This window comes from Macaca thibetana, chromosome 3, assembly GCF_024542745.1.
Source record: "Macaca thibetana thibetana isolate TM-01 chromosome 3, ASM2454274v1, whole genome shotgun sequence".
NCBI classification, from domain to species: domain Eukaryota; kingdom Metazoa; phylum Chordata; class Mammalia; order Primates; family Cercopithecidae; genus Macaca; species Macaca thibetana.
Genome location: NC_065580.1, coordinates 5,419,532 through 5,442,150, shown reverse-complemented (window position 1 = coordinate 5,442,150; position 22,619 = coordinate 5,419,532). Strand labels below are relative to the sequence as shown.

Here is a 22,619-nt window from a genome sequence, read left to right as displayed (position 1 = left end):
TGCTGTTTAGAATTTTTCCCTATGTAGCATTCCATGAAATAAACAGATAGCTGCTCCTGGTTCCCCCAGAAAAATAGAGATTTGTAAAAAAAAAAAAAAAAAAAAAAAAAAAAAAAAAAAAGTACTACTTGTTACCAAAATGTTTTCTGAGTATATCCTTTTATTTTATAGAAAACATTTATGTATTTTAAATTCTTGCTGTCGAAGATGTATATACACACCTACACGTTCATTGTAAGAAATTCCAAAGTAAAAGTTTACCTGAAATTCTGTCATGCTGATATTTATATTTTTAAGTTAAATTTTACTTCTTACTAAGAGTAATAATTGGCTGAGCATGGTGGCTTATGCCTGTAATCACTTTGGAAGACCAAGGCAGGAGGATTGCTTGAGGCCAGGAGTTTGAGACCAATCGGGGAAACAGAGTTAGACCATATCTCTAAAAAATATTAACAAATTGTCTGGGCGTGGTGCTGTATTCCTGTAGCTCTAACTACTCAGAAGGCTGAGGTGGGAGGATCACTTGAGTGCAGGAGTTCGAGCCTGCAGTGAGCTATGGTCGTGCCACTGCACTCTAGCCTTGGCGACAGAGCGAGACCCATTCTCCAAAATCAATGAGTAAATAAATAATGAAAATAAAAATAATTGTAGATATCTGTGGGGTACAATGTGATGTTATGATACCTGTCTATTTTGTAAAATGGGATATATCAGCTTTAATATTTTGGTGGACACCCTTTAATTCATCTCTGTATGGAATTGTGTGTATCATAAACGTAGCCGTGGCTTCTACTTCACTTATATCCATTGTAATATCTACTGGGAAGGTTGGATGCCCAGAAGATATGGCCAACTAAATTACTAAGTGTGTGAACAAGAAGTACATTGTGTCATCTTAAAAGTGGTTGTGTTCTTATACATTTTTATTGTGGATGAGTTAGAAAATATGGAGGAGATGGAAAAGGTGCTAACAGTATAATCCAGTCACCCTAGGAAGACTTTGTCTTAGTCCCTCAGGGCTGCTATAAAAATGCCATAGATCTTCTGGGTAGCCAAACAATGGGGGCTCCTGGAGGGTGGGGCTTCCAGACAAGGCATGGATACCTTGCCCTACCCATCTCTTCCTTTGGTGTTCATCAGTATCCTTTGTAATATCGTTTGTAATAAACAGTAAACATCAATGCACACTTAAAAGCACGATGATCGCCAAAAGAATAGCTTCTGAAGACCATGGCTTCAGAGGTCTGAAACTTGGAAACCACTCAAGGGACTCTCCGTCTCTCTTTCTCTTGCACTGTCTCCCAGATGCTGCCACAACCAGTTGAAAGGTATAACATTAACAATAACAATTAACTAAACTAAATTATATCATAGACTGTGTAGCTTAAAAACAACAGAAATTTATTTCTCACAGTTCTGGAAGCTGGAAGCCCAAGATCAAAGCGCCAATAGATTTGGTATCTACTAAGGGCCAGTTTTCTTTTCTTTTTTTTTTTGTTTTGGGATGGAGTTTCACTCTGCTGCCCAGGCTGGAGTGCAGTGGCACGATCTTGGATCACTGCAACCTCTGCCTCCCGAGTTCAAGTGATTCTCCTGCCTCAGCCTCCCAAGTAGCAGGGATTACAGACGTGCACCACCATACCTGGCTTTTTTTTTTTTTTTTTTTTTTTTTTTTTTTGTGGTAGAGACAGAGTTTCACCATGTTGGCCAGGCTGGTCTTGAACTCCCGACCTCAGGTGATCTGTCCACCTCAGCCTCCCAAAGTGCTGGGATTACAAGTGTGAGCTATTGTGCCTGTGATGGCCACTTTTCTGATTCCATGAGGGTGCCTTCTTGCTATGTCTTCACATGGTACAGGGGACAAGGAAGATCCTTCGGGCTCTATCAGGGCAACAATCCCATTATGACGTCTCCACCTCCGCAGCCTGATCACCCTGGAAAGCCCCACCTTTCAATACCATCACGTTGGTGATTACATTTCAAGGTACAAATTTTGGGGGACACAGACATTCGCACCATAGCAGACTTACATTAATTTTGTGCTGTATTTTCTTCCTAGACCTTTAACTTATATATTTAAAAACCTAATTAGAAGAGTATAGTTGAGAGACAGGATAGCCAAGTGGGCAAGAGTCCATGCAGAGGGAACAACTCGTGGGGAGACCCTGGACAGGAAGTATCCCTGCATGTCGATTTGGAGAAAGGTAACAGAACAAACATGGGACATCTTGGTAGGAGAGGTTACAGAGAACCAGAGGGCCAGACTCGGGCATCTTACAGCCTCCTACACAGTTGGGCTTTACCTCCAGAGAGAGGATGTGACTGGAAGGTTTGAGTTGAGGAGTGAGGTGGCCCGACTGAGGTTTGATGGGACTGCCCTGTCTGCTGTGTTGGGAAGAGATCACAGGTGGCCAAGGGCTGAAGCAGGGACACCCTTCAGGAGGCTGTTTCTCTAATTCAGCCAACAAGTGACTGGCGTTCCTGCACACTAGAGGGGTGGTGATCAGGTATGGAAAACAGAGTTCCAGGTCAGATAAGATGTGGGGAATGAGACATGAAGATGGGCCAAGGATGAGACCAAGATCTGGGCCTGAGCAACTGAAAGAATGCAGTTGCTTCCTGTTGAGATTGGGAAAGCTGTGGAAGAAGCAGGTTTGGGGTTGAAGTTTTCTGTTTTGCATATGTTGGGTTTGATGTCCTGGGAAGTAGAATAAATGAGTTTGAGAGCAGGCTAGAGGTTGGGCTATATTCTTAGAAGTCATCACCAGTCAGGCGCGGTGGCTAACGCCTGTAATCCCAGCACTTTGGGAGGCCAAGGTGGGCGGATCACGAGGTCAGGAGATCAAGACCATCTTGGCTAACACGGTGAAACCCTGTCTCTACTAAAAATACAAAAAATTAACCTGGCATGGTGGCGGGTGCCTGTAGTCCCAGCTACTTGTGAGGCTGAGGTAGGAGAATGACGTGAACCCAGGAGGCAGAGCTTGCAGTGAGCCGAGATTGCACCCCTGCACTCCAGCCTGGGCGGCAGAGTGAGACTCTGTATGGAAAAAAAAAAAAAAAAAAGGAGTCATCAGCAACTAGATGATGTTTACAGCCTTAAGATGGATGAGCTGAGGAAGGGAGTGAATATGATAGAGGAGAGAGGAGCCCTGGGGAAAGTACAGATTTGTGAAGCTATTGATAGCGTGTTTGCAAATGGCTTTGAAGACAGACCCAGGGCACTTTCTGACCAGCAGTGGGTGGGAATGAGTGCCATACTGCACACTTGTCAGTTCTCTGTATTACTAACTTTTTAATCATGACCACCTTGAGAGAAAAGCTTTTCTTGCTAAATTACTGTTTGAATTGTAATTTATTTGATTGTCAGACAGGGTGAATTTTCATAAAGGTATTAGTCATTTGCATTACTCATAATGAAGTGAATTATGTTCATTTTTCATAATTCTAAGTCAAAGAGATTATGTTTTATTCTGTCATCGTGGAAGCCACTGAACATTTTTAAAGAACACAGCATGATGCAGATGGCTATTTGGGAATATTAATGGGAAAGTTCCTATCCTCGCATCCTCTTTTTATTCATTCATCAGTGATTCTGACTCCAGAGCTTCCATTTTCTGAAAAGTTTGGACAAACCAGCTTTGGATAATGATTAGTCAAGTGCAAATGAGTTAACTGGGTATTAATGGAAGGAAACCACTGCCATTGCTGGCTACAATATGAAGCCACCATTTAGGGTCATCAGTCAGCCTTGAATCAAGACGCGGAGTACAGGAAGACCTATTTCCATCCTCTTCTTTGCCTTTCTTCTTAAAGCCAATTATCAGCTCTATCTTTTATTTCACCCCTTCCTACAACAAAATGGGATGCACTGGCATTTATTCATATCCAACCTTCTCAATATGTCGTCGGGGTAGTCACTGGTGGGTCATTGTCTTCAGGGAAGATGGTGTGACTTCCATACTTAGAAACCAGCATCCTCTGATGTTCTCAGCAGGGTCTGGCTCCTATTGTATTGTATTGTATTGTATTGTATTTTTCAATTGACAAAATTGTATGTATTTTTCATGTACAACATGATGTTCTGAAATATACATACATTGTGTAATGGCTCCATCTAGCTAATTAACGTACTGCACACCATGGCAACTACAGTTAATAACGATGGTTTGTATTTTGAAAATTTCTGAGAGAGTAGACTTTGTGTTCTCACCGAAAGACTTTTTCAAAGCATAAACCATGATGGGTTCACCTGCTGGCTCTCCTTAATGATGCGATCGGCTCAAAAATCATGGAGTAGGCAGTTCAGGGAGGCAGAGTTTGGCTTTTGGAATTGCTCTCAGGACCTGGGATATGTTGTAAGGACATGGTCTCTTGAATATGTGGAATCTGCAAAAAAAATGAGGGTCATTCAGTGGTGGCAACTGGGGTAACTGGGTTTGGGGAAACATCTCTTGAGCTTGGCTTACAACTAAGCCAGCAGTGCCAACTCTGCTTCGGAGGCACAGCTTGTTTTAGAACAATGTGACTAATTTTCTTATACAGTTCTGAAAGCAATTCTCAAAAAGGAATTCCAAAAATATTTTGAACAGCAACATTATTAAGATTAGCTGTGTTCCATCCCAAGGTGACTCCTGTGTAGGAAATGACGCTCACTTGGATGTGTCTGTGTCTTGCTTGGCCTTTCAGAAGCAATCTCGGGAGATGATGGTCACACTTGTGTACTTGCAGCTTTCCCGTGGAATTAAAAACACTGACTCATTACCGGAAACCCTGCATTTAAAATCACTGTGGATAAGAGTCAGGCTAGAACTACAAGATCATGTTACCCACTTTCTGTAAGGAAGTATAATTCAGCATTTCAAATCAGAATGGAGGTGCTTCAAAGATTTGCCATTTTAAGAAGAAGAAAATAAAAAGGATAACATTCATCAAAGCATTTGCCAAGAGACAGTCTTAGCACTAAGGTAGCTCTCATCCTTCTGGAAGCTTGACAGTCTTACCATGATGGTGAATGAGACAAGTCTTACCATCATTTCAGGTTCATTGCTGTGCTGTAAATGTAACTTTTCTTTCTTCAGGTGAATGTCCTAGGAAGAAAAATATTGTTCCTTACAGGAAAAAAAAAAAAAAAAAAAAAAAAAAAAAACTAGTTAAAGTATTTCATGGGAAAAAAAACTATTTAAATTCATTATTCTGTCAGATTCCGTGGAGGGCCTCCAAGGCTGCCAGAAACAGCCCTTTCTCTGAGCACTTATTTCTGCCATACCCTGAGTACACAAATTCCTTTTACAAATGACTTTTCATCAGACAACAATTGAATTCTAATGTGTTTATCTTGAACTTGCATTATGGCTGGTAGCCTAAGCATTGTATTTCAATAGCCTCTTAAAAGTGTCCGTAATAGATGTGGAAAATCAAAGTGCCACACACCCCCTAGTTTTTCAGCTTTTGGTGCCTTAATTTGCATCGCCTGATCAACTGATGATCTGCTGAGCGCAGAAACAGCCTTCACCTGCCCGCTAATTTATAGCAGAACAGCTGCTTTCCAGACAACTTGTAAGGAAACTGCTCCTCCTCATTTGTTTTCGGATCGGAGCTGCACAAGTACTCTTGATCATTTACGAATGACGAATGTAGAAGGTAAGAGTAAATCTTCTGTCTTATTTTGTTGTTTGCTACTTGACTTTGATTTATCACTTTGTGCTTTTTTTTTTTTTTTTTTTTTTTTTTTTTTTGACGGAATCTCATTCCGTCACTGAGGCTGGAGTGCATTGGCATGATCTCGGCTCACTGCAACCTCCACCTCCCAGTTTCAAACAATTCTCCTGTCTCAGCCTCCTGAGTAGTTGGGATTACAGGCATGTGCCACCACCCCTGGCTGATTTTTGTATTTTTAGTAGACACGGGGTTTCCCCATATTGACCAGGGTCGTCTCAAACTCCGGACCTCAGGTGATCCACCCACTCCTCGGCCTCCCAAAGTGTGGGATTACAGGCATGAGCCACCGTGCCCAGCCTATCATTTTGTTTATATGAACTATAAGCCACTAGCATCCACAAAGGGGACATGTCTTCTGATTACAAGAGCTTTCTTTTCTTTTTTGAACGAATACTAAGAAGTAGCAACAGCTGAAGGGCAAGAGCTGCGTTGTCGTCTCTCCTCTTACATGTGGCAAGAATGAACAAGATTGAGAATCTGATTGCATTGAAGAAGCAATGTTCATTAAACTTCCTCCAGACCTGGGGAAGAAGATAATCTGTTCCATAGAAAATACAGAATGCATAAAATTCAATGAACTTTGCACAGGGATCCCAGAGGCTTTGGCTGTGATCCAGGACCTACCATGACTTTCTTTGTTTCCGCCTCCTGATGATCTTAACCCAAGTGATATGGTTTGGGTGCATCCCTACCCAAATCTCATCATGAATTGTAGCTCCCGTAATCCCCACGTGTTGTGGGAGGGACGTGGTGGGAGGTATTTGAATCCTGGGGGCGGATTTTTCCCATGCTCTTCTTGTGGTAGTGAATAAGTCTCATGAGATCTGATGGTTTTATAAAGGGGAGTTTCCCTGCACACGCTCTCTTGCATGCCACCATGTAAGATGTATCTTTGCTCCTCCTTCACCTTCTGCCGTGATTTTGAGGCCCCCCAGCCACGTGAAACTGTGAGTCCATTAAACCTCTTTTTCTTTATAAATTACCCAGTCTCAAGTATTTCTTCTTAGCAGCACGAAAATGGACTAATACACTGTGTAAGCGCTTAGTTTCCTCAACGGTAAACAAAATTTTTTTTTTTTTTTTGACCAATGATCTCCAAATTTCCATTTGGCTTTAATATTCTGTGATTTCATGAAAATTTATATTAAATTTGCCTTATGTTCCACACAGCTCTAAGCTGTCTCTGGCTAAAATAGAGAAACATTATACAGGCACTCCCAGGAAGGGAAGGAATGCTCCCCTTTTGTTCTGTCCAATTTGGGTAAACCTTTGTCTGAGAATAAAATTTTATTAATAATATCTAGAAGGAAAAACACTACAAGAATATTCTGTGTCTTTATCAACAGCACAAACACTTCTGCCATCTTAAATAAGTTAATTTCTCTGGATGCTTCACTGAGTATCTGGCATTGCACCAGCTGCTGTGTGGCTCTTTAATAGGCATGGAGGAAACAAGACTATGAGGCAGACAATGATTTCTCTCTACCACCCCATCCTTTACCTTTTGTTAAAATATTTGCAATGTCCTTTTCTGTCTCTCTCTCACACACATACACCTGCGTAGAAACACATAGCACAGGTCCTCTCCTCTTCCCTTTTGGCTCCCTCCCAGGAGGCAGATTTCTCTCCCCAGCCGCGTCCTGCACAGCCTGCACTGTGCCACAGCCTGGGTTGTTTAGAGTCCCACAGGGCGTGGATTGGCCAGCCACAGCCTGCAGACCGAGCAGGCCCCCAACTTGTTTTTATAAATCATGTATCGTGGATCGTGTGGGAACACAGATGCTGTGTGTGTTCACGCTTTGTCAGTGGCTGGTGCGACAACAGAGTTCAGTTGTGAGGGAGAACCACGTGTTTCCTGTGGACCCTGGACTATTTACTTTCTGGGCCTTTACAGATGAAAGATGACAACCCTGCTTAGGGTGATGCCATCATCATCTCTAAGGACTGCTCTCAGGGACACCATTCCTGAAGTGTGGGGGATTCAGGGGTTCCCCTCATTTAATTTGAAGCACCTTTTGTTTTTCCTTGTGGGGCCTGGCGACGGGGTACCACTGTGGCTTAGCAAGCAGCGGGCAGGTGAGCAAGCTGCGGCCAGGGGCTGGGAGGCCTCCCTGTGGCCACATGCAGCCTTCGAGGGAGTGGACTCTGCAGGGGTGTGAAAGCCCCTCCTCCTTTTTTTCCATCAAGGCAGTTCACGTTTATTTTGACCAGATAATAAAATAACAGCGTGGAGTAAAATAACAGCTGCGTAAGGGAAGATAGTTGAGGTTCTAAGGCCAGCATTTGAGGTTCTCATCCACATTTTGGGGTAACTCATGTAAATGCAATATAAGCATAACTTCTGGAAGCTCATTACCCTAAATTTGGCCTGCTCTTTCCCAACTCATTATAATTCTAGAGCGTCTATTTCTGTAAAGTATAGGGATATGCCCAAGATACGCATCTGAAGGATCACTGCACCTGTGTGTGTACACACTCACGTACACACACACACGAGCACACACTCACAGCTGTCATCTGGAAGAGGAGAGTTCCCGGGACCACACAGACAGCAGTGCAGACCTTGTTTTGCTGCAAAACCCACTTGCAGGAAACGAGGAAGCAGAACATTGCCCAGATGCTGTGCTGAGCCAGGCAGCAGGGGCTGCGCAGTCTCAGCACATGGTGACCAGGATGGACCCTGGTCTGCGGGTCACATGAGCCAACACTGCCAGTGCCAGGGAGGAGGCTCGGTGCCAGCGCATTTGGATGGAAATGAAAACAAGGCTTCGGCAGTGAGGTAGTGGAAGCTCCGTCATAGCCCAGGGTGCCATCCTGGCTGGGGGTGCAGGGACAGGAGGCCCGGGGGAGGAGCTCAGGGACCAGCCCCAGAGATGGTGAATGTCCTCACACAATGCTGTGCCCATCCCGGTGGGTGCTGAGGAAGCTGAACAGCAGTGCTGACTCTGGGCACAGTGATAGCCAAACAAACTCCTCACTTGCTGGGCTCTGTGGGGCAGACAGTGAAGGGGAGCTGCAGGTCAGCAGAGAGAGAGGGACCAGTGTCCTTTGCGTGCCGGAGAAGGTGGGGGGACGTGCCTGGAAGGAGGGGGAGTGAGTCATGAGGGGCCCTGTCCGAGAGGGATGCCGGTCACCACACGGGGATCTTCTAATTCTAGCATTAGTCATGTGCCCTCAGCTGGGAAGTAGACAACTTCTCGTGTCAGCGTGGCACGTCTCAGCATTGAAATCCCACATCCACCAGCCTAACCTCCCACCCAGGCTTCTCTCCCTAACCTGCCACACAGAGTGGAACATGCCAGTGGCTCGGCTGGTCTCCTTGCTCTCCGAGGCCTGGTTGGTCACTCTCGGTTATGATCCAGGCTCAGTGGATGGCAGCACAGTGCATGGCACATACAGCAGTGGCATCATGCTTGGTGCATGTCATTTTGTTTATTCTTTACAGCAGCCCTGGGAGGTGTGCAACCTTGGTCCCCTCTACAAATGAGGAGACTCAGGCTCTGTTGCAGAGGCACAGGTGCCCCTGGGCGCACAGCCTGGCTCAGACTCCAATCTGCAGACTTCCTCACCACCATGCACTGCTCTCCCGTTCACCTGACTCCAAGCTTCCAGTCAAGGTCGGCTTTATAAGGCTTTGGTGGGCTCCCTAGCCCACACCTGTGGCCCCTGATATTCTAAGAGCAGTTATGTACTTGTAGCTAAGACCTGGGGCTGGGTTACATGTTGCATCACTTTCCAAAGGCCTGGCACTGAGCTGTGCTCGTGATCGTCAACATGCATGGAATGATCTAATCAGCAGTCTGAAATGTTATTTAATTTTCTTTTATTTCCAAGAAATCTAATGTCACATGAAGCCCGTAGTCCAGCACTGGGCTGGGTGCAGTTCTCTTAAGTAAAGCTGTTGGGTCTGTACCAGCATCTGGGCTCTAATATTCCCTAGAAAATATGTAGGAATCACAGCAAAGTACAATAGGATGCAAGTTTTGTCTCCTTAAAAGCTTATAAACTAGTCAGTGGAGACAAGGCATTAATATCTAGATGGGACAAGCGGGGCAGTGATGTAGCAAAAACACCTCTCAGTATATGAAATGTTCTCCATGAGGTCAGATGATCCATGTCAGGAACTGAGGAACTGAAGACAGGCCAGCAGGACGGCTGGAGCGGCCAGGACGGGGCTGGGGTGGGGAACCTCCTGCAGCTGTTCTGGGGAGACCACAAGCTCATCATCCCATGGCCTCCACCTCTTCTCAGTGCATAGATAGATGGTGTTCCCACGGCCTCCACCTCTTCTCAGTGCATGGATAGATGGTGTTCCCATCTTCCCACAGGTAGACAGAGCCTGGGACTGAGTTAATGCCACTGAAATGTGAGAGGAAGTGATGCGTGACTCTTCCAGTACTGCCTCTAGAGCCAGGGATGGTACGCTTCTGTGGTTTATGCCAACAGTTTTTGTGGGACTTTGCTATGGCAGCCAGAGTGGACTCACCCACAACCACAATTCCGCGGGGAGAGAAAAACTCAAGGTCAGGACTCAGAAATCTTGATCAATGGACCGACCTGCAATTGACCGCTAGGCAGGTGTGGTCGCTGGGTGGACTTCGGGTCCCATGGAAGGCCCTGGGGAGGCTCAGATCCCAGAAAAGCAGCTGGGGAACCAGGGCGGCTATGAGGAGAACCCCCTGACTCAAGAAAAGTAGTCTGGTCTCAAGTTCTAGGGCCACATTTAGGATGGCCAGAGGAAAGCTAGAATGCCCTGTGGGGCTCTGGCTTCCAGCCTTCCAAAGTGAGGAGGCCAGGATGTGAGATGATGCTGGCTGATGGCTGTCACAAAACAGTAAGTTTATTACATAAAAGCCTCAATTCCCTCCTAACTATCACCAAAACAAAGGAGTTGTGGTGTCCAGTTCTTACAGAACACCTCCTTTCTTCAACATGTTCTTTTGTATTTTCTTCCCTCTTCAGAGCTAATTTTTTTTTTTTTTTTTTTTTTTTTGACAGAGTCTCACTTGGTTGCCCAGGCTGGAGTGCAGTGGCATGATCTCACCCACTGCAACCTCTGCCTCCCGGGTTCAAGTGATTTTCCTGCCTCACCCTCCCAAGTAGCTGGGATTACAGGCACCCGCCACCATGCCCAGCTAATTTTTGTATTTTTAGTAGAGATAGGGTTTCACCATGTTGGCCTGGCTGGTCTCGAGCTCCTGACCTCAAGTGACCATCTGCCTCTGCCTTCCAGAGTGCTGGAATTACAGGCATGAGCCACCATGCCCGGCCCAAAGCTACCTTTGATGCCCATTTTCATCAGGTTCAGCTTGATGTTGGGGAAAGCACACCAGGAGATTCCTGCCCAGGGATGGCCCTAGGACGGGACCTGAAGCTGCCCCTCAGAGTGGCCTGCTGAGTCACGTGAAGCAAGAATATACCCTTTGGTTAAGCCTAATGAAATTACACATGCCAGATCCCATTCAACTAAGAGAAAGGATGACATAGGTTCAAAAACATATATGACAGGTGGTACAAGGGCTGTCCTAGTTCTCTCTCAGTAATGAGAACCTCTGAGACAGGGGCAAGAAGGTCCTCCAGCGTATTACGTCCTATTCAGAGTCCCTTTCTCTCTGAGGAATATGATAAGCTCCCTGCAAATTCTGATCTCCTCCCTGGGTGGAAGGAGTGAGTGGAACCTGAAAAGTGTGGCATTTTTTATTGTCACTGGGATCTGATCTATTACCTTTTCTTTCCTCTGACATTCATCTTCATTCTACTCATGCATTTGCCCCAGATGAGCAGGTAAGCTTTTCAAATCTGGGGATTAGGGACTTCCCACTTTAGATGGAAGTCCTGCCATTGGGTCGGCTAAAAAGATGCATAAGGAATCTGTCAGATTTATCACATGGAATTCTAGGGCAGGCATTCAAATCCTTTTAGGAAAAATGAGTTTCCAGGGTATAGACCAAACATCTAAGTCTTATAGAGAGCAAAGCAAAGAAGTTGACATTAGATCGTTCAGCAAACCATGAAGATTCTCTGCCCGTAGGTGAGTAGATGCTAGAAAGAGCCTAATGGATGAGTTGAGAAAGAAAACAGCATGAGTCAAAATTGCTAATGTGTTCATTACATGCATGCGTGTGCTTTGCTGTAGAAAGTTATCGACGTCCAACCCCATGAGACCATTACTGTACCATTGAGCCTGACTTCTCTCACACGTCCTCCTCTCACCTTCCCTGCAACTTCATTTTTAGTTTCCTGTTCCTCAAGATGTATCACTTGAAAAAGGAAAGCAAAGAATGGTGGAAAAATTCACATCCATACAAGGGTTTCTAAGGCCAGGGAGCCTTGCTAAGCTGCCTGAGTTGTCACATTGCAGAGTGCACGGAATGGCCGCTTGAGTTTCATCAGTGTGGTGGTGGTTACGCACATTCATTTTGCCTGACCAAATCCTTTCATTAAAAATTCTTAAGCTGTAGACACAAAAGTACTTTTTCAAATACATCAGTGGCAATACAGAAGTAGATTGCAATTCATTTGTGTGCACTTATAACACAACACACCTCCCCAAATAAAATGCATTTTTTTCAGGGCATTCACTGCAATTTCCTACAATCAGAAAAAAAAATACTTAGTAAAAGGTAGAATTATGTCATTTTTTGTATATTATGTTCATTTTTCAATGCCTCAAAGAAGGTGCATTAAGATCATCATCCATTACCTTAGGATAGTGCTATTAGTCCCATACTTTATATACAGTACAAATTCATTATTATCGGTTAATATTGACTTAGTGCTCAAAGTGTTCGAGATACCACACAGAGTCTATAAAGTACAAGTGTTAAGTCACAGCCATGTGCAATTTGTCTTCTGACTGCCAAGAATTAGTCTCTTATTTTATTCAACAAATATTTGTTAAGTGCCTGCTCTGTGCCACAGTTGCGAGCAAAACAGACGTGGCCTCGGGGCTCAGAGAGTGCACAGCTTCCCAGTCTAGCAACAAAGTCAGACATTAAACCAACAATCACTGAAATTAGTCTTAAATTATAGTTGTGACAGGGACACAAAGGTGAGTGTAGGACACTGTGAGGAGTCTGAAAAAAGGACCTCACTCAGACTGGGGTTAGGGAATCCTCCCCAAAGACTGGTTTCTTTGAATGCTTTCATTCATTTGCTTGGCATTTATTTGAATGTGTCAAGTCTTGTGCTGGATTCAAGAAGATAAGAAGGTGAGTAAGACAAAATTCTGATTCTCAGGGAACTCCACGCTCTCCTATGAAAGACAGCTGTGAAAGCAAATAATTGCACAGACTTTCATCATATCACTTGACTACACTTTGCTATGAAAGATAATGTGCTGACATGCCTCCTGGAAGGAGGAACCAGATGGAAGCTACACAGATTAGATAAACCAGCTGGATCTTAGAAGATCGGTTGATAACATAGCAGTTCATACAACATGAAGTTTTCTGTTCCTAAGCTAAAGTCAAGAAACATGCCCGATCATAAGGAGCATCATCAAAGTAGCAGAAGGTATAAAGGGAGGTTAGTGTTTTGACCGTACGGTGGGCCAGCTAGGACAAGACGTGGCATGGCTCCTTCTCACAAGTAAAATCATGCTTACAATGCACTGTGGCCCTCTAGCTTCCTCCTCCCTCTTTTGCGTCTGTTTGCAGGGAACAGGCTTTGACAGTTCCAGGATGTAGGATGCAGAAAGCACCCAGAAGGAAAGAGGGAAAACCCCTTTTGTGAGTCCACCGAAAAGCTGATGCTGACCCAGCCATGACAGCACTTCCTTCCAAACCAGAGGATCTGTTTGAGTATTGGCCAAGGATCACAGACGTGGAGTTCCCGTATATGAACCCTCTGTTTTGGCTTTGGTGGGACTGATATGGACAAAACACACCACAACTTAAGTGTTGAAGTCAAGTGAATCATTGCTCTGCAGCAATATTGTCTCAACAATAAGCTAAGAATTACTTGTGAGTGGTTCTGCACTGACATAGTCTGTATGAGGTTGTACTAAGCGGGCCCTAATGTTATAGCTAGAGGAACTAAGGTCCCAGAGAGGTGAGCTGATTTACTCCATGTTTCATGACACACAAAAACAGGGATGGGACCACGGTCAAAACCTACCCCAGCTGCAGTGACTGTTCCATGGGAACTCTTTCCCCTTGCTTCCCCCTGCAGGACTCTGATGATTCGTGGTGACACATGTTCACTGCCAGAGGTGAAGACTTTGACCTCTAGAGAAGAGAGACCACCTGGGGCCTAAGCAGGACTTAGTTACCACTCCAGCTGCCACCTGGAGTAATCTTCCTGTCTCTACTCTTTGAGCCCCAATTCATGTAAGATCTAAATAAAAGCCATGTGTTCGCCAAGCATATGCGCAGCTTCAAGACAAGGTATCTGGCCTTTTCTTTCAGCCAGATTGTGGCTCCGAAATCTCTCCCATAGCAAAACCTGGAACTTCCATAGACGTTGTTGCTCCCATCTCTGCACAGGGGAGGGGGCGCAGTCTGTTTCCCAGGAGTGACTGATTGCCTTCAGAACTTGCCTGTTGTAGATCAGGAAACGAACCATGGACAGAATCAGTTCTTCACTGATTGCATCCTGTGAATGTTTATAAATGTTGTCCCTAACGGAAGGGTTAGAGAAACGTGCGTTGTTTAATGGGTTTCTTATGAAGATTAAATGAGTTCGTGCATAGTAGGCATGGAACACACAGCAGTGGCTAGCACAAAAATGGCCCCTTGATGTGTTGGAGTGTGTTGTGATTATAAACTGGCCACTGTCGGCACCAGACTGCCTCGGGGTGCTAGAGCTGCCTTTGACCCATGAATGCCCATGTGAACAAACTGACACAGCCGTGGCATTTTCTCTAAAGCAAACACATGAACTCAGCAGGTCCCTGACCACGGATGTCCATGGTGGGAGGTGGTGCTGGGTGATGTCTGTAATGAAGCAGAGGTTCCCAGGCCCCTCTGGGGTTTGGTGGTTAACAGCTCATCCCAGTAGTCCAGGCCTGGATCCCACAGCCATGGAATGAGTCGCTGGCAGGACACTGCTGGAGAGAGAGGGCCCCACAGACTCCATCGGTTGGGTGACCTTTGGTATAAAAGGAAGGAGGAAAGAGGAAACAGGAGGTGACTGCATTTATCTACAGCAGCCTCAGCTGTCTCTTGGCCTCTGGGGTCCGTGCTGCAGCTCTGAGTCTTTTTCAGAAACGTGAATTCAAAGGACAAGGTTTTAAATCTCCATTGACCATAGAGCTGAAGGTGTATCAGGTACACAGCAAAGTAATAACTGCAGTCCCAGTCTTTTCACTGGAGTTTCTGCATGGATCATCAGAGCAGTTTTCAGAACATGCTAGATAAGAAACAATCTCTCTCGCTCTCCTCTCTCCCTCTCTCTGTTTCTGTTTGTCTCTCTCTCCTTTCCCACCCACTTCCCCCGGAAAGTTCAATTTCCATAAGCTCTTGTGCCTGCATATTTTACCTGTGGTTGGGAAAAAAAGGAACGGGTAGAAAACCAAGCACCTCTGAAGCATCTTTGCAATGGCAACTTAGATCTTCTGTGGAAAGATGCTGGGCAGAGAGAATACTGGATGAGCTGTTCCAGTGTGGAATGGTGCCTGAGGAATTGCTATTCCCCACCTCCATTCAATTTAGCACCACCATTGTGCATGTTTCCATTTAAAAAAGGAACGAAACATTTATGTACTCGTTCAATTCACCACTGCCTTTTTATCACGTGTCTTCTGTGTGCCAGGCACCAGCCCGCGCCTGGCATCCTGCCAATGGTCATCCTTCCCAGGGCTGGATTTTGCATCTCCTCTCCTTGTGACTTACAAGAATTTGCATTTAAACTGCACACTTCACCTATTGGTTGATGCCCAAAACCACCTTAAGAGAGAATAAAGCCTCTTCATGATACCCTTGATGACACGTCAATGACGGTTCCCTGTGAGATCTTGGGGGTGTGGACAGGTGGCCCTCAGAAGCACTGGCTGGAATTTGATCCTTTGCTGAATGCTGCATATTTTAGGAATGGATGGAGGAGCTTCCCGAGGTGGAGAGGAGGTCAGCGATGGGGAGGAAAGAGGGCAGGAAGGAAGGCAGGAGGCCGGCTTCTAAAATCAATTTTCCCAACTAAAAATGTAGTGTCGGGGGGTAGCTGTGCTCCAGGCTGCTCAGATGTACATCTGAGCCTGTCTCTGTGGCCACTCTTGACAGGGTGGGCTGTGTCTTGTGCAGTGGGCACAGGAAGGTGGAATCCCTGGGGCTGCTCTTGAGTCTGCTCCATACTCTGTTCAGGAGACCTAGTTACGAGACGGCCGCCTGTGGTTGCCTACCATTCTGCCTCTTCCCTGCCACCTCATCGGCACTTTCACCTGTCGCCTGCTTATTTAAACATGCAGTCCAGCAGTCACAGTGAGTGCGGTGCTGCCTGTTGAACGCCCGTGCTCAGGGAGGCCCTTCACAAATTCTCAGCAAGGACTTCTCTCTGATGCATGGCTGACCTGATGCTAAATGGGAAGCTGGCTCCAGTGAAATTCTGGCATTATTTTACCACCTCTACACTTTCCCTAGATTTGCCTTTCCATCCCCTTTTTGACCATTCTGACTTTGTAAGAGCCTGGTTTTCAGGAAATACCAACGTACCCCTAATAAAGTTTTATCAATAAGATGTTTAAAAAGGACCCAGAGCCAATGATTTCATCAATGAGAGAACAAAATACAAAAGTCTGACGATCCAAAGGAATGAATCTCTAATGGCCAGCTCATGACTCTGTGTGGCAGCTAGGGAGATATTTTTAGGCAAAGAGGTCTTTCCTTTCCTCTCAAATTCTAGAAGTAAACACTGTTGATTTTGTAATCAACAAAATGTATTCTATGTCCAAAAGAGTGACTTGTCTTGGAAATTTCAGACATCAGATCGATTCAGTACTTGAGTCCTATACCAGGGCCCCTAAAGGACTTCCAGTCCAATTCCATCAAATCATGTAAAGCCCTCATTTTTGTCCTTCTCCATTTGTTCAGCTGTTTTTCCTCCCAAGTAGGGAGGGCAGGGCTGGGAAGCTTCATCAAGATTTCCTTTGACACGCTCTGGCTTCAGATAGTGATTTACTTTCTAATGACGTGCCTCTGTTTTCATTCCCTTTCCAGTGTCAATCTCAGTTGCAAACACCCCCAGGAAGCCACACACTCGGCTCCATTCAGCTCCAGCCGTGGTGTGAATGAACAAGGAAGTGAGAAGAGTTTTTCATTGCTTATTGCCAGAAAAATGTGTCTGCCAGCTTCAGTGTTTATAAAAAGCAATTTTGCCTCCCCCTAAGCTAGCAGTGTTTAATAAACATGTAATAGAGAATGTAGGTTTAATATTTAAGCATCTCTATGCCCTGAGTCTGAGTGATGCTCTGCTGCATTTTTTTCTGCAAAAGGGAATTTAAAAGAATGAGATCCAGCCCCAGCCTGAAACAAAGGCAGTTCGAGTAGAGTCTGCAGGGTTCACTCTTTCCTCTCCTTCCCTCTCTCCTCAGATAGCTGCTCCACGGTTTCCCCACTTAGGCAAATGAGCATCTGCTGTGTACATGGAAATCGGTCCAAGTAACACAATAGAGGCTGCTGCTCCTGGTGTGTGAAATCATCCCCCGAATTATCAATTGAAGGAAGATTGCATCGTAAAGCCCTGGAGCAGGAGCCTCGTTAGCACACTCGTTCCAGCACAGCCCAGGCTCGGGTCTGTCTGGCCATGTATTTGGCAACCAGTGTGTGCTCCGGCCCCCGCTCAGCTAATGGGTGTGTGCATGGGTGTGCATTTGTGCATGTGTGTTCTCCACCACCACTAGAGTGAGTTCTTTTTTGGCAGTTTGTTTAAACATATACTCACCCTAGGCATGTGCTTGGACCTGTAGTTGGACAAATGAGGGAGGCAGCAGGGCCCCGCCGGCTCACATGATATTGCAGCAGTGTTCTGGAGGACACCAGGAGGGGTGGGAGGGCAGCAAAAAGAGTGTGCTGGGGACTGCAGTGGTGAGTTCTCAGCCACCTTCCTCAAAGGGGTGGCCTTCTCCTTAGAGGGACAACCGGTCTTGCTGTGACGTGGACTGGGAGGGTAGTGACAGCACACAAGGAGGAGGCGGGTGCGGTGGGAGGCCTCACAACACACAGGGCCTTGCAGGCCATAACTAGGAGGGACTATCAGTTTATTTTTGTTTTTTGTTTTTTGTTTTTTTTCGAGACAATCTTGCTGTGTCACCCAGGCTGGAGTGCAGTGGCACCATCTCGGCTCACTGCAACCTCTGTCTCCTGGGTTCAAGCAATTCTCCCACCTCAGCCTCCCAAGTAGCTGGGATTACAGGCACGCGCCACCACGCCTGGCTAACTTTTGTACTTTTAGTGGACACAGGGTTTCACGATGTTGGCCAGGCTGGCCTTGAACTCCTGACCTCAGTTTCTTGTTTTTGAAAGATACTCGGGATGAGGCTGTAGACACAGGAACTATCTTTCTGTTCCTTGAACAAACCAAGCTGTTTGTTTGTTTGTTTGTTTATTTATTTATTTTTTGCCTCAAATGCTTTGCACCCTCCGTTCTTGCTGCTAGGAGCACCGCTGTGCCTTGTCCCGCCCATGCACTCTCCGTTTCTGCTGCTGGGAGCACCACTGTGCCTTGTCCGGCCCAGGATGTGTTCTTTCCCACAGGTGTCGGCTTAGGATACCTGACTCAGGAGGGTCTCCCTGGCAGACTGCAGGCTCTGAAGGGTCACCCGCCCTTGTGCACACTCTTGTTGTAAATGAGTTTTGACCCTGCTGGCGCCAATGAATGCCGCTCTGTGTCTTCTTTTAGAACGCTGCCTGGCTTGGAATGATCTTGTTTCTGTTTACTTGTTGATTGTGCATCTGCTTTCTTCTCTTTTTGTATTTTCTGTGAGAAGACAGGTTCATCTCCCTAGTTTTTGCCTCTACCCAAGTTCCCAGCCATGCCTGGTACAGAGCATGCTACCAATTAATGTATTTCTAATGGAAGCCAGAAGCTGGGAGTCCAACCGGAGGGTGAATTGAGGTATCACGGAGCTTGGACTACATAGAGGCAGTGGAGATGGAGTGAAGAGGATGGGTATGTTTTAAGAGAAAATGGATGACTCGTGAGATTAGAAAGTTGGGAAGTTAGAAAGAGGAAAGGGTCCCTAGAGAGCACCTCGTGTAAGAATAAGAGGCGCAGCGTTGGCGGTGGAGGTGCTTGGAGGCATGGAAGGGTGCTCTTCCTACTTTTTTCTTATTCATCATAATTCTCCTCTAAGGATACAAGCAAAGGTCTTACGCAGGTGGATAAAATTGCCAAATTTTATGTTTCTCAGAAGCAGTTTTGTGAATCAGTAAGTGTGAAGGAAATAGCCCAGGTATTAAAGGGAGGAATCTGGAAAGGTCTGGGCCGAGCAGCTTCCAGGGGCTTTGTGGCCTTGGGTTGTCCTTGTCCTCGTCCAGCCTGCATGCCATGTTGAGTCTAGAATTTTCCCCAAATCTTTGTTTTTATTGATGTAGAACATGATTGATTTTCAATCAGTTGATCAGGTTCCTAAGTGGAGTACGTTGGAATGTGTGTGGCCGCCTTCTGAGGGTTCATGAAGAAATGGAAGGATTTCAAGAGCAGCCAGGCTTTTGCCTTCATTGAAGACGCAGCCTCGTCTGTCAGAGGCACGGACACAAGAAAAATAGCTCAGAGCAGAAAACAGAGAGTATAGCTGTTACCGGAAAGGGGTCCAGTCCAGACCTGAAGAGAAGGTTCTTGGACCTCACGCAAGAAAGAATTCAGGGCAAGTCCATAGAGTAAAGTGAAATTTGATTAGAAAAATAAAGAAACAAAAGAATGGCTACTCCCTAGGCAGAGCAGCAGCATGGGCTGCTTAATTGAGTTAAGTTATTTCTGGATCATTTGCTAAACAAGGACTGGATTATTCATGAGTTTTCCAGGACAGGGGCAAAGATTTCCTGGAACTGAGAGTTCCTCCCCATCTTAGACTATATGGGGTAACTTCTGGATGTCGGTGTGGCATTTGTAAACTGTCATGGCGCTGGTGGGAGTGTCTTTCAGCATGCAGATGCATTATAATTAGTGTATAGCGAGCAGTGAGGGTCACTTTCATTGCCATCTTGGTTTTGGTACGTTTTAGTCAGCTTCTTTTATATCTCGTTTTATCAGCAGGATATTTGTGACTTGTATCTTGTGCTGACCTCCTATCTCATCCTGTGACTAAGAGCGCCTAACCTCCTGGGAATGCAGCCCGGTAGGACTCAGCCTTGTTTTACCCAGCCCCTATTCAAGATGGAGTCGCTGTGGTTCGAACGCCTCTGACATAGCTGAGCATTAAGTACCGTAGCAGTCTGGATACGTGGGAAGTAATTTATGTGGACTTTCTGGAAGGGGTGATACATACGGTAAATACGATTTGGCTATGCCAAAAAGATGGAGAATTTTAGGCAGAGAGAGGGAGCCAATTTGGGCCAGTGTGAAGACAGAGCTGACCATGGAGCAGTTTAATTTTTCCTGACATAAAATGCGAATTTCCAAGCTGGAGAGGAGCAGATCTAGAGCCCAAGGTGACTAACGCCGCCGTAAGCTAGTTTCAGTCCCGTCTTTGCTGGTGGTGTGATATTCCTGAGGCCACCAAGGGTGATTCACAAGGGCGTGCGGTGATTCCCTTTCACAGACGCAGTTTAAAAATAAAATCTCTGCGCTCCCTCTTAGCCAAAGGAATCCACTGAAAGCCACCGATGTACTTCGCTAGCAGTAGGAGTGTCCCATTTGGTGGACGATGCCTTTCAAACCAGGATCACTTACTGCATTCCTTTCCTGGAGCTGCCGTAACCAGTGACCTAGACCTGGCAACGTTAACAGCAGGAACCTACTGGCTCACAGCCCTGGAGCCTGTAGGTCTGAAGTCAGGGCATCGGCTGTGCTCATTTCCAGGGCTGCGAGGGAGGGTCTGTCTCAGGCCTCTCTTCTCGGCTTGTAGCTGGCTGTCTTTGTGTTCATCCAGCATTCTGCTTTGTAGAGGAGGAAAAAAAAAATACCTCTACCTTCTTAAATTCTCCAGCCAGGCCCTATAAACTAGACTGGCAAAATAATAATAATAATAATAAAACAACAACAGAAAAGTATACACATTTATTTAATAAGTCTCATGTGATGTGGAAGCCTTCCTAAGGCAGTGGAGACCTGAAGAGACAGTGGAGACCCGAAGAGACAGTGGAGAGACCCGAAGAGACAGTGAAGCCTGGGCGCTTTCTGTGCTAGGCTGGATGAGGAGGGAGGTCGTGGGGAAGCGTGGCAGGACAAGGGAGTGAGCGGAGCGTGATTGGTGGGAACCGCAGCAAGGCCTCTGTGCTCACCTTCCTCCTGGCTGCCTCCAACTTTGGAGACGGGGGTGCTCCCTCCAGTGGGGCATTCAGAGGATGCCACTCACAAGTGGGTCGTAGGACGTTCTTCTGGGGAGGAGGGAAAGTCAGACGGTACTTCCTGCACCTGCCACTTCTCAAATTCTTCCAGCTTATAATATTCAGTATGCCAAGGTAGCATCTTTGTAGTAGTGTGTCCTGAATCCCACCAGCCTCGGTCAGTCTGTGTCCACATTTCCCCTTCTCATAAAGACACATGTTGGATTAGAGCCATACCAGTGACCTCATGGTAACCTAGTTGCTTCTGGAAAGACCTTGTCTTCAAATAAGCTCATATTCTGAGATATTGGGCATTGGGACTTCAGCATATGAATTTGAAGGGATACAATTCAACTCATAAAATTGCCATGATTTTTTTTTTTCCAAATAAGCTGCTATTTACTTTTAAAAAATAAAGTCCAATACTGTGTCCATATTGCTTTCTGTCACCAGCAGGTGGCATTTCTGTGGTCCAGGGATGGCAAAGGAAGAGCCCAGTGCTTTCCTCTTGTTTTATTTGGAAAATGAAACATTGTTATATACAGGTAGAGAGAGAGCACAGATTAAACCCTAGAAATGATAGTCAATTGTACATGATGATGCATGCAGACTTTTGCCATAAATTCTAGACATATTACAGGAAACCCAGCAAGCCCACACCAGTTCCCATGGAAGTCAGGAATCATCCTGGCTTCTGGCCTTGACCCTGTCAATAACCAGCTTCCAGGCTCTGAGAAAACCACTTTGAAATAGGAATGTTAATACTGAGATAGGTAAATGTGGCCTAGAGAGACTTTCTTCTCTACCTTCCTCCCTGTTTTTTGTTGTTGTTGTTGTTGTTGTTATTTTTTTTTAGGATCAGATGAGATAAAATATGTAGACTTATTCAAAAATGAACAGAATAAAATACAATTTAAACAAACGTCCCACTTAACTGTCCTTTGAAGGGAAGACTACCTTCCCTTCAAAACACCCTCCCCAAGAACAATAACTGCTTTAACTTGAAATTGGAGGAGGAACTTTATTTCCTTCAAGCAGTAATCAAGACTGGCCCATATGAGATATTAAACAGATGTGAAATAAACAGGCACAATTAAAGATGACTGAGGAAGTTATTCTGATTCACACTTAGGGAGTGACATTACTTCAGGCAAAACTGGGAAAGAATAGGAAACAAAAGACGTGTGGTCTGTACTCTTTAAAAGCTCACAGTTAATTTTGCTATTTTTTTAAGATAAAAGCAAAATGCATATATATAAAACAGAATAGTAGACGATTGAATGTGTTCCAAAATCATTCATTTGTTTATGACACGGGGCAGTCCCGAGACCCCTCCTGAAGGCAGCTGGGGTGGTCTGTGCCCGGAACATCGGCATGAGCCGCACTGCAGTGGGGTGAGTGCTGCCTGCTATTGCCCACACTGATGGATGTCTAGAAGCGCAGCTAAGTGCAGCCACAGAGATTCACTCTGAGAGCACA

The 22,619-nt window shown here is 45.6% G+C and overlaps 1 protein-coding gene and 1 long non-coding RNA gene across 3 annotated transcripts in view; both read left to right on the top strand.

Annotated features, from left to right (window-relative positions):
- The window catches only part of DPP6 (dipeptidyl peptidase like 6), a 1,147,427-nt gene that overhangs the window by 163,865 nt on the left and 960,943 nt on the right, over positions 1–22,619 (top strand). The window lies entirely within an intron of this gene.
- Positions 1–22,619, top strand: part of LOC126951656 (uncharacterized) — a 133,200-nt gene that overhangs the window by 37,243 nt on the left and 73,338 nt on the right. The window lies entirely within an intron of this gene.